General features: G+C 45.4%; 1 protein-coding gene across 4 annotated transcripts in view; it reads right to left on the bottom strand.

Annotated features, from left to right (window-relative positions):
* Positions 1-12,140, bottom strand: part of Ano2 (anoctamin 2) — a 352,659-nt gene that overhangs the window by 202,341 nt on the left and 138,178 nt on the right. The window lies entirely within an intron of this gene.

Raw genomic sequence — 12,140 nt, 5'->3', positions numbered from 1 at the left:
TTGCTCTGACTCAACTACCAAATTTTAATTTAAATGACACTTCCTCAGGAAGGCCATCTCCAACTAGATTGGACTGCCCGCTGTCTGCATTCCCAGTATACTCCTTTACCCCCTATGGTAACCTGTGTCACACTTAGGATTAACTATACATTCTCTCTCTTCTATTAGATCATACATTCCTTGAGGTCAACCAGGATAGGCCACAAGTACAGATTTCCTAGGACAGTCCTGGCTTGCACCTGTTGTTTCAGTGTGATAAGTTGCATTGGCATTCATTAAATGTTAATTCCTCTCTACTTAAGTATACATCCTAGATCCATGGACTGTGCTTAGTCATGTGATTTGCTTTGGCCGATGGAATGCTAATGATGGGGTGTTGGCCTATGTCTTTAGAGACATAGCATGTTTCCATTGCTTTCCTGTGCCTTTATGATTCCCATGGGAGGACCATGCCCCAGGTAGCTGCTCATCTAAGCAGAATGTGAAGCCTGGTGGAGAACTAAACACAGTCGGCATCCTAGAGCTAAACCCTTCTCACATTGGAACAGAGCTTTCCCACTCAATTCTAAGCATATGAACAAAAAAAATAAATGATTGTTGTTGTAAGCTTGCTGACTCTGGGGAGGTTTATTCTACAGTATTTATGTGAAAATAGCTAACTAGTATATTTGGCATCATTATCCATGTCATTAGCTTTCATGGACAAGTGTCCCAAGTTAGAAGTTAAATTATCTAATTTCCCAAGATTGGCACATATTGATGTTGTGCACACTGTAACTCCAGCACCTAAAAGAGTACCTGGCACAGAGAAGGTGCTCAATAAATATATTGAATCAAACTGAACTACATTCTCTTAAAGCTCTTTCCCCAAACACTTGAGTTTCATCCCAGCTGAATAGTGAGAGGACTAAGTCTGGGGGCTCTGTCTTAACTCTGTCTTAACTTTCACACTGGCCCCAAAGACATGCTCCTGACATTTCTGGTTACCTGATGGACTTTCTGAGGTCTTAACTTCCTTCATTCCCCAAAGTCAAACCCTCAGAGAAGAGTTAGTTTATCCAAATGGGACATGGACTCACAGTATTGGACAAAAGTGGAAGCAGACCCTGCTAAGCAGAACACCCCTTTGAGAACCACAGTGAGAGAATTCTACATGAACTATCAGGTGGGGCTTTCCAGGGACCCAATGTCCCCTGAGTGGGGCAAACAGACCCCCTTCAAAAATGGCTGATTTACTTCTCTCTTTCAGAGCAGCTTGACTTCCTGCCCCAGGGCTAAGGATTGGGCAGAACATTGATCTCAGGAATGGGTGCCATTTTGTTAGAACTGATGGCAGCTGGAAATTATGCCATTGCTCCTACCCTCTCTCCTCCTGACTAAAATGATCAAATAAAAAGTTCAAAATCTTGGTCCTCCAACCTACTCTCTCTCTCTCTCTCTCTTAACGACATTCAGTTGAATACCATTTCCAAGAAAGAAAGTGGTGAAGTGATGCCAATGACTCTGAGGCCCAAGTCCTCAAGAGGGTTTCCCAAGTCCCATCTCCAGGCTGAGTGACTAAGGCTGAGGTCCACAAACCTCATCTCACCTGAGCCAACCAGTGTGCCAGGACAGACAGCCATCCCAGCAGTTACCCACTGTCCACATCTTTTAAGTACCTTGACATAACCCCAATAAGGTACTAGAGAACAGCAGTCTCCCAGGCACAGATCTTGAAGTTTTTTTTTCACATTTTTTTTCTTTTTTATGTCTGTGACTTCCAGACCCACAAAATGCTGTGGTTTTCCGTTTCTAAAACAGAGGCATGTGCCTGTGCAAAAAGCCTGGGCGTGCCGGGCTAATTAAATTTAGCTATCTTGCGGTTGTTGTTGTAACGTGTGTTCTGCCGATGTTATTCAATGTGTTAAGACATTTTCTGTTTATGTTGGTTACAGACCCATGTGGTGTGGGTGGAGAACATCACTCCAGGGAATATCATTAGCAGGAGTGGGGAGCTCAGGGGTTCCAGAGACACGTGGCAAAACAGTGGCTCACGGGATCAAACAGTTGGGCCGTGTCCATGGTAACGCAACCCAATGCCAGTCCCCGGGCTCCTTCCAGGGCAAGATCAGTCCCTCAGCTCTACCTGAGGTCCTTGACTTCTGCAGACAGAACTGCACCTGCCATCCCACAGCAGAGAGGTTTTATGGAGGAATGAGACTATCAGGGAGAGGCAGTGTAGCAGGCTGTGGAAGACTTGCCCAGAATTTTCCCAGAAAGAGTGTGAGTGAAGAACATCCATGGGCCTACTCATTCTCACTAGGCATCTGGGAACCTTCCAGGAACCTTCTTTTCTGCCATCTGCCTAAATTCCATAGTGGCCACTTGCAAGCCTCTCTGTTATTCTCCATCATCACTATCCCTTTGTCTAGCCCCCTTCCCATGCACAGTTTCAAACATGTCCTCCAGTCATTTCCCTCAGCCCCAGTGCTTTCTCCTCTGCCCTCCTGCCTCAGTCCACTCTTGCACATCTCCATTTGATATCTCCCGACCAAGTGTGCTTTAACCCAGATCTTGCAAATCCCCCAGCCATATTTCAAACCTCTGCTGCAAACCTCAAACCCTTTAAACCTCTGCTTTCTACTTTAAACTCACCTAGGTCATTTTTCTCTAATCAACCACACCAAAGCCAGTCACTAAGGCCTTCAAAACCTTGCACCATGTTGCCCCGGCACTGCCGTGCACAGTTTTGTATTTCCCTGTTGGGTATGACTTTACAGCTCGGTGACCCACATCAAAAGGTTTCTTTTATGAGAACTTTGTGTTCCATCATTATACCCTCAGCTCTCTGTTTCCCTCTTATTTGAGGCTTGGACACCCAGTACAAAGCTTGGCATGCAGTAGGCCCTTAATGCCCAGACTGACTCTTGCATTGTTAATAGACTCTGAGCTCTATTTTAAGAAAAAAAAATCTTTGATAGGCTGGAGCTCCCAAAATAAGCAAGGAGGGCAAAGGACCGTCCTTGACAGTGAAGGCATTTTGTTGTATCGTGCTCATCCTGATACTGTCCTGAGGCCTCTTGTGCTTCAGAAGACATTTCCATTGCACAGGTAGATCCCTTCCCAATACACCAGGCAATAGCCAGGCTCTGGGACCAGCTGTGGAAGCATCTTACTTTGTACACAGAGCTAATGGGCCTGGGAATCCAGTTGCTGAAGCTGCAACCTAGACAAAGCAGCAGAGCTTGAAAGAGAGCTACTCCACTGACAAAAATTAGAAAGTGAGTTGGATGCAGTGGCACATGCGTGTAATCCCAGCGGCTCAGGAGGCTGAGGCAGGAGGATCACAAGTTCAAAGCCAGCCTCAGCAATGGCCAAGCACCAAGCAACTCAGTGAGACCCTGTCTCTAAATAAAATATAAAATAGGCTGGGGATGTGGCTCAGTGGTTGAGTGCCCCTGAGTTCAATCCCTGGTGAGGAGGAAGAAGAGGAGGAGGAGGAGGGGGCGGGAGGAGGAGGAGACAGCTAACAACCTGACATAGCATAAAAGGAGTCAGGGGGGAAAAAAACATCATAAGAAATGAGAAATCAAAAACATGGCCCTGAGAGTGCCACATTACTCCTGCTAAGGACAAAGAGGAATGTTCATAAAGATGACCCCCTTTTATAGCAAAGGTTGACTATGGTCAATTCACCATGCTTACCAGCTGACCATACCACAGTTTGCCCAAGGAGATCAGTATTAAAGGAATAAACACTAGAGAGCTGGAGACTCAGGTAGCTTGCCAACAGCTGGGCAGGGCTCTGCAGCACCTTCAGCCACAGAGAACAACGGAAATTTAAAAATAAATAAATAAATAAAGTCCCTGGGTCTGGCAACACTTGGTTTGAATTTCAGATAAGCTTCTCTGTGTCTTTGGGAAAGCTTTACTTCTCTGAGCACCTTGTCCTTATCTGGAAAATGGAAATGGCCACTTTGCAAGGTTGCTATAGAGCATATGGATCACATATATGAAGTACATATAAAGAACTGTATAAAATTCTTCCACTTCAGGAAATATTTAATCCCTCCCCCCGCAGCAGAATAGATAAATAATAGCTCATTTAACCAGACCTGCAGCCACCATCATAACATTTGTGCAACCCTTCATCTTATTCCTTATGGTAATATTGTGGGAGGTAGGACAGATGTTATGGCCTCCACTTGACAGCTGAGGAAACTAAGACTTGTGAGAGAATGGTTCGCCCCAGACATTACATCAACCAGAAGCAAAGCTGGAGTTAAAACTGAGTTCTTCTCATTCTTGACCCACCACTGCTGGAGCCTAAAGGAACTTCCTGAGATAGGTACCTCGAGGCTTGAAGAAGACACACATGGTCCCTCCACCCATTTTCTAATTTAACAAACATCAGCCTCCTCCTTCCCCACTTTGTTCCTAGAGTTGAGAGTTTGTATTAGCCTGTCGCTATGGATGTTCCTCAAGTCTTCAACCATATTACTTTTCCTTCTGTGAAATATTTACAGTCCAGCAGTTTTCTGTAGGAGCAATGACCTAAGTTGGACATGAGACTTTGCCATAACTTGGAAAATCACTGAGTGGTGTGATTGTAATTTGGTTTCCAAAATGTTTTCTGAGAATTTCAAGGACCAGTGATGCTACAAGACATCCCATGGATGATTCTAGAAAGAGTTACAGTCACCCTCCCACCCTGATCTTTGCCAATACCCCTGAGCCCATCATCACAGAGCACTCGTTTGGGAGTCAGTTTTCACCCATGGTCTTTTCCACAATCTTACAGTTACTTTGCAAATTTTCTCCATCAGTTTATCGCTTCACTTTTCTGGGCTTCCCAGAAAAGCCCAGTAGTCCCTTATAAACTTGAAGATTCCCCTTTGAAATCAAGCTCCTTGACAGTAGGGCCATACTCAGTCTCCATATTCCCAGCATGGTGTCTACTGTTCACAACATGCACTGGCTTCCAAACATGAGGGGAGGGGAGTGCAGGCTCCTCCTCTTAGGTGCCCAGACCCGTAGGTCCCAAGGAGGATGATCCCACTGCTCAGGCTGTTAGAAGAGCCAGTGTGACACGAGGAAATGTTGAAAGACCCAGGAGTGTCTGGGTAGAAGAAAGAAAGCTTAAGTAAATCAGAACTGTCGTGAACACAATCAACATCTTTAAATATTTAAAGGGTTGACCTGTACAACAGGCTTCTGTTAGATTTTTTTTCACTTGTGGCAAAATACCTGAAATAATCCATTTTAAAGCAGGAAAGATTTATTTTCACAGTTTTAGAGGTTTCTGTCCATGTGAAGCTGGACTGGTGGCAAGGTAGAACATCATGGCAGTTGGAAGGCAAAGGGAGAGAGAAAGAAGAGGCTGGGGTCCCAATAACCCCTTCAATGGCACATCTTCCAATGACCTCACTTCCTCCCACTAAGTCCTACCTCTTCAAGTTTCCACCATTTCCCAGATAGACTAAATGCATTTTGAATCATGAAGTAGACATGAGCTCTTGGGATCTAGCGATGGAATGCTATGGTTCAGAAGTGTCCCCCAAAGGCCCATGTGTTAAAGGCTTGATTGCCAACCTGTGACACTACTGGAACATGAAAGAAACTCTAAGAGGTGGAGCTAGAGGGAGATAGTTAGGTCATTGGATGTGCCCTTGAAGGGCCTACTGGAATAGCAGCCCCTTCTGTCTCCTCCTGTGCTTCTCAGCCACCTAGAAGTAAACAAGCCTCCTCTATCCTACCATGGTGTTCTGTGCAGCCTCAGATCCAGAGCAGTAAGGCATGCCAAAATGAACTGAAGCTTCTGAAATAATGAGTCAAAATTAAAAATTCTCCCTTGATCTCAGGCATGCTGTCACAGTGATGGGAAGCTGACCAGGGTATTCCTGTTCTGTGCGGCTCCACGAAGCAGGAGTAGAACCAAGAAAGAAAGGCAATCAGCAAAGTTCTCCTTCTCTCCATGACCTCCTAGTGGCTAGATGTGTCCAACAGAGAAACAGCTGTCCGTGAAATAAGGTTCTATTACAAGGGAAAAAAAATCAAGCAGAAACTGGGGAAAGAATCCTCCATTCCTGCATTCCAGAGCCGGGCACTGAACTTTCTGACCTATAAAGTTTGTCCCACTTTTATGATGCCTTGGTTTGTTCCTAGGGGTTCTGGATAACTGAACGTTCATTGCACCCAAAGGCCAAAGTCTATAGACTTTGTCAATTTTTTCAGACTAACATAAGCTTCTCGTTGTCTCTGGGAAATAGGACATGAGACAGAGGGTCAAGGAGGCAATGAGCTGATGACTCGGATGGCTCCTTCTTTCCATTTCTGCCGGTGGAATGCTGGGTGGCTATGGGGAACGTGCATAGCCTGTTGGTGCCTTGGAATACAATATCTATACCATGTGGCTGATGTTACCGGAAGGAAGGTTAAAAATTTGATCTAAAACAGGAGCCCCATCTATGGAAGGCTGTTGTGAGGCTGAGAAGGCCACCTTCAGAAGTCTTTGGCTTAAAGCTGGGAGCATCATACTCCACTCCTGTGTCCATTGATCAACAAAACCATCAACAGCCTTCCCTGTGAAAGGGTACAAACTGGAGTCAGTGGAGGAAATGGGGAAAAGGCTACTTTGCTAGATATTTTTACACTTAGATTTAGCTTACAGTCTAACTTGAGCTATAAAAATGGACCTGAATATACCAGCACAGAACATTCTCATCCTTGTTTCTGCCTCATATTGACCAGCTGTTGTTTTACTCTGTCTGTTCTGCTTTCATAGCCTCAGAGAGATATTCTTCAGACTCATGAGTTATTATTTCTTCCCAGGCTGCAAGACATTTCCCAGGTACATCCAACCCTCAAATGCAAAGACCAATCAAAAGCCACGGTGCTGATTCATGTAGTCTCTCTTTAGCTGCCTCTTGAGGATCCAGCTTCCCTTCCTTCCAAGCCTGGACTCCCTGCTAGCTCACAGGACAGAGCAAGGGTCATGGGACATGGAGGCACAGAATCCTTACAAAAAAAAAACCCTGCATGTCAAATACCTGAGCTACCCATTCTCAAACAACAGAAAAGTAGGATGTGGTTTGGGGGTCGACATGATTTTTTTGCCCTCTGTATTAAGCTAAACAAATCCACATAAAGGGCACATATGGTGGACAACCAGAGAAATGAAAAGTTGTGCTGCAATTGTGTACTCTGAATCAAAATACATTCTGTCATATATACATAATTAGAATAAATAAATATTTTTTTTAGAAAGGGCAATTCAGAGTGGCAATTAAGGCACACTCTTTGACTTCAGTCCTGCAGAAAGTGATATTTCTGAATCAAATGTCACCTCTGCCAGGAAGTCTTACCTTATTCTGCTAGAAACAAATACTCTTCATCTGTGACTCCATAATATTACACTTGTCCATTATTACAGTTCTTATAGTCTTCGCTTCATCCAGTCTTGCACATAGTTGTCTCCCTACATAACTGCTAGATCTTAAAAACCATAGGCTCCACCTTAACCAATTGTGTACCTTTCATATTTCTGAGCAAAGGTATTTGCTCATTGTAAGCATCAGTATTTGTTCATTGCATTAACCTGAATTACCTTTCTAAATCCCAAGGATGGATCCAGGAGAAGGCGGCAGGGCTCAGGAAATAATTAATCATGGCTCAATCAACATTTTTCTCTCTGTATTCCCTCCCTCAAATCAGCTATGGCCTGTCCTTCCTAAGAAAGACTGTCAGGAAATCTCCTGAGGAAAATGTGGCCTCCCCTGTCTCCCTGTTGAAGAGATTTGGATGGGTCGCATTTCAGGAGGGTGGACATGGGCCCAGAGACCAGGAGCAATGGATCAAGTCACACAGCCTGCGGAAGGCAATCTTGGAGAATACTGGCAAAAACAATGACCTGTGTCTGGCAATAGAAGGGAGAGCCAATTCCCATGAGGGCAGGGTTCTGGAAGGTTCTCCAGAGCAAAGCTGGAGAGGGATGAAATTTTAAGATGGTGGAGACCAATAACAAAATGGGTACAGGGGTTCACCCAAAGTCTCTTGAAATAATCCCTCCCCATAGATATCACATGGAGCCTGCTCCATGTTCCAAGGATTCAAGCTGAGACATTTCTAAGAGACTTCAGGACTGCCCCATGGATGTGGCATGTGCTTCATTCCTGAAACCTGGTTTTAACTGCAGGAAACTTCACTCATGAACCAAGCATCCCTAAAGGTGGGAATGAGCAAGGGTCAGTACCCTCTCCAGACTATAATCCTGGCTGGGTATAGTGAATGTCCCCTCTGCGTTATCCCCTTGGTGAATTGTCCAGAGTCAACAGGTTGAGATCCAATAAAGCCTAGCAGACCTTCAGAACCCACTCTTTCCCACCTGTCACAAGCAGGCAGTGTCAGCTGCTTAAAAATAAAATTAAAAAGTTTTGGATTTGGGGGTGTTTTTGTTTGTGGGGTTGTTAGTTTTGTGCCAGCAACAGAACCCAGGGGGAACTTTACCACTGAGCTATATCCCCAGTCTTTTTTATATTTTGTTTTGAGAGAGGGTCTCACTAAGTTGCTAAGTTGCTGAGGCTAGCCTTGAAATTGCAATCCTCCTGCCTCAGCCTCCTGAGTTGTTCAAATTTCAGGCATGTGCCACCATGCATGGCAAAAAAAATTTTTTTTAAAGTTTTATATATCAGTTTCAGCAAACTATAGTCAGGAGCTAAATCAAACTCAGAAGATAAAGTCTATTATTTTGTCTTATCCATAACAAAACCTGTAAGCTAAGAAAAATCAGCCTTTGAGCAGACATTAATCTTAGTGAAAAGATAAGTCATGGCACTGAGAAATATTTAAATCAGACTTATACAAACCTCAGGTTTCCCCAAGTTCTCCCAGGAAATAAAAGACTCTCACAGCATTAGCCAGGCAGAAACTCACTCTGCTACCTATGAAGACTCTCTATCCTCTCTGAGGGACTGGAAGAGCCATTTCCCTCCATTTCCCTATATTCTTATTTACAAACTGTTTCTTCCAGGGTGCAAGTACTACAGGCTAAAAGCCCCCAGAGGGATCTTCTGAGTTGGGTTGTATTCATAACCCGGGTCCCTGCTAGATCCCTCCCTAGGAAACTCTCAGGCAACTCTCTCACACACATGTGTGTGTGCATGCACATGCACACACGCTTGCGTACACACACACACACACACACACACACACACACACACACCGGGACAAGGCCTAGAGACCCCAAAGTTTCTAGAGAAAAGACAGGATACACACTGGAGAGCCCTGTTGGGCTGGATGAGACTCATCAGCTGTCTCACAGTGCAGCCTGCTGGACAGGAATGATGGTGCAGCTAGGAGAGGCAGGGGTGAGGGGTGCAGGGAAGGGCATCTTGCCTTCCTTCTGTTGACCTTCATCATCCAGAAATGAAGCCCCAAAGCCCAAGATTCAAGGTTAGTCTTTAAGGCCTACAGAAGCTGAAGGATAGCTAGTCCTGGGGCTGAGAACATGCAGACAGACCTCCTACCCGCCAAAGGTGTCAACTGCTCTTGCAAGAGTCTTATTTTTTAATTTAAATATTTTTTTAATTAATTCATTTATTTGTTCTAGTTTGTTATTCATGACAGCAGAATGCATTTCGATTCACAATAGACAAATGGAGCACAATTTTTCATTTCTCTGGTTGTACCAAAGTAGAGTCACATCATGTACCTAGGGTAATGATGTCCATCTCATTCCACCATCTTTCCTACCCTCATGTGCCCTCCCTTTCCCTCCTTCCCCTTTGCCCTATCCAAAGTTCCTCCATTCTTCCCATGCTCCCACCCCAACCCCCATTATGGATCAGCATCCACTTATCAAAGAAAACATTCAGCCTTTGGTTTTTTGGGATTGGCTCACTTCACTTAGCATGAATTCTCCAACTCCATCCATTTATCTGCAAATGCCATGATTTTATTCTCTTTTAATGCTGAGTAATATCCCATTGTATATGTATATATACCACACATCTCACTCCAGTCAGAATAGCAGTTATTAATAATACAAGCAGCAATAAGTATTGGCAAGAATGTGGGGGAAAAGGCACACTCTTACATTGCTGATAGGACTGCAAATTGGTGCAACCAATCAGGAAAGCAGTTCGGAGATTCCTTAGAAAATCTGGAAGGGAACTACCATTTGTTCCAGCTATCCCACACCTCAGTTTAATGTGTAAAGAGTTTTAAAATGTGCCAAGCAACTAGCACAGGGGAGGAGCACTAGGGCTCCAGAGAAGAAACACTATCTCAATGCTAAAATGAGGAACAGAGTGCCCCAGGGAATGGTTGGGAAATACCGTGGCCAGACATTTGCATGAATATCATATTCAGCTGTCTAAGATTCCCCTGCTTCTGTCCATCTTTCAAAAGGGACCACATGAATGCAACTTCTACATGGGCACGGATCACATTAGTAAGTAGCGATGGAGTAAAATAGACACAAGGAGGAGCTCCTGGTGGCCCAGAGGAGGAGCTGCAGACTGGGCTCTGTGCGATGAGCAAGTCCTTCCAGGTGGTGGGGGGAAAGGAGGAAGAGGAGAGGCAGGAGAAAGAAACAGTGCACAGCAAGACCTGGAGTCAGATTAGGGGGTGAGAAGAGAAAGAGAGGGAATCACTAAGGTCCTGAAGCCACCGTGATGATACAGAGGAGGGAGAAGAGGCCTTCAACAGAATCACAAAAGGCAAGAGGGGGCCATTTAGGGGGCAGAAAGGAAAATGATGAATCCCATCTGGAGCTGTTTCCCATATGCTCCACCTGTTTTCCCTTTACTTATGAGGACTCTGGGCACCTGCTGGTGACGTTCCTAGCTCAGCTTACCCTCCTATGCCTCTATAGCCCCTGCTCTTTCCCTCTCCCTCATACCTTCCCTAATGCCATCACTTCTTGTTCCAGTAGCTCCTTGAGGTCAGAAAGTTCCCTATGTGACGGGGTAGACCCCAACAACCTGTCCTATTAAGCACCCCCATACACACTACCCAGTGTTCAGTCCTCATTTCCTGCCCAACCAGGCTCAGCCTTCCCTTCCTTGCCCAGCAACGTACTGGCCCTGCCCAGGGGCTGTGTGAGCACCTCAGCATCTGATCTACGAGGCCCTGTGGACAGCCTCCAGCTCCACTCCAGCTCTCTGTGCCCTGTATAGACAGATCTGAGCTCTCCAAACCTATCAGGCCCCAGAACAGGGCTCTGCTCCAAGGTCAATTCTTCCCTAGCAGGTGAGGCTGCTTTGGTGGCCAAAACTGAATGCATACTGGAACCATTCCTCATTTATCTGGCAGGCAAATCACCTGAAATCTCTGGGGGAAAAAATCGGGCTCTCTGGTAGAGAGAATTTTTATTTTTTTTTAATTCATATCTTTAAAAAAAGGAATGGGTAGTGGACAAAACAGGTGACAGAGGTGGGTGGCCAATTGAGATCCAGAGGAAAAGATCAAAGCCTACCAAGAATGAAGGAAGCTGCCTTGGTGTGGCCCCAAAAACATTCTAGGTGGCCCATGTAGCAAAAAGGCAGCCAGGGAACAAACCTGCTGGGTGAGGAGCCTCAGTCACAGACACCCCACACCCTTGCTCTCAGACCCAAACACTGCATTAAAAGTCTTCAGCTGGAACAAACACCTGCTTTTTCCCAGTTCTCTGGGAGGGCCACCACATCTTAGCGTAGGAGGTGAGCCTGCCCAAACTCTGGCCCTGGTGCTGCTTTCTTTGTCCAAGAAGCTGGAATTCCTCCCTCTGGACTCAATCCTCCTGGAGGCTGCCCTCTCACAATTCCAGCCCAGGGCAATCGGCCAGGAATTCTTTCAGTATTTGCAGACTGCCTAATTAGATTATTAAAAGAGCCACAAGTGACTACGTGGCAGAGAGGCCACTATGTCAATCATGAGACATCCTCCTGTAAGCTCAGTCTGCCATCTTTTCCAAATTAGCCTGTTCACCAAGCTACCTCATAGTTTCCTCAGTTCAACCTCCCAATTTTTGGCCACGAGGACCCTGAAGACCGAAGAAGGAATGTGGCCGATCCAAAAAAACACAGCACGTAGTGGCCAGATCCAGACTAGAATCCAGGTTTCCAGACTCTCTGCCCAGCACCTCCCAACTTCCCAGTGTTGCCACCCAACATTCCAGCTAT

Source organism: Ictidomys tridecemlineatus, chromosome 6 (assembly GCF_052094955.1).
Source record: "Ictidomys tridecemlineatus isolate mIctTri1 chromosome 6, mIctTri1.hap1, whole genome shotgun sequence".
Taxonomy (NCBI): Eukaryota; Metazoa; Chordata; class Mammalia; order Rodentia; family Sciuridae; genus Ictidomys; species Ictidomys tridecemlineatus.
Note: the sequence above shows the minus strand (reverse complement) of the source record. Positions and strands in the feature narration are given on the sequence as shown.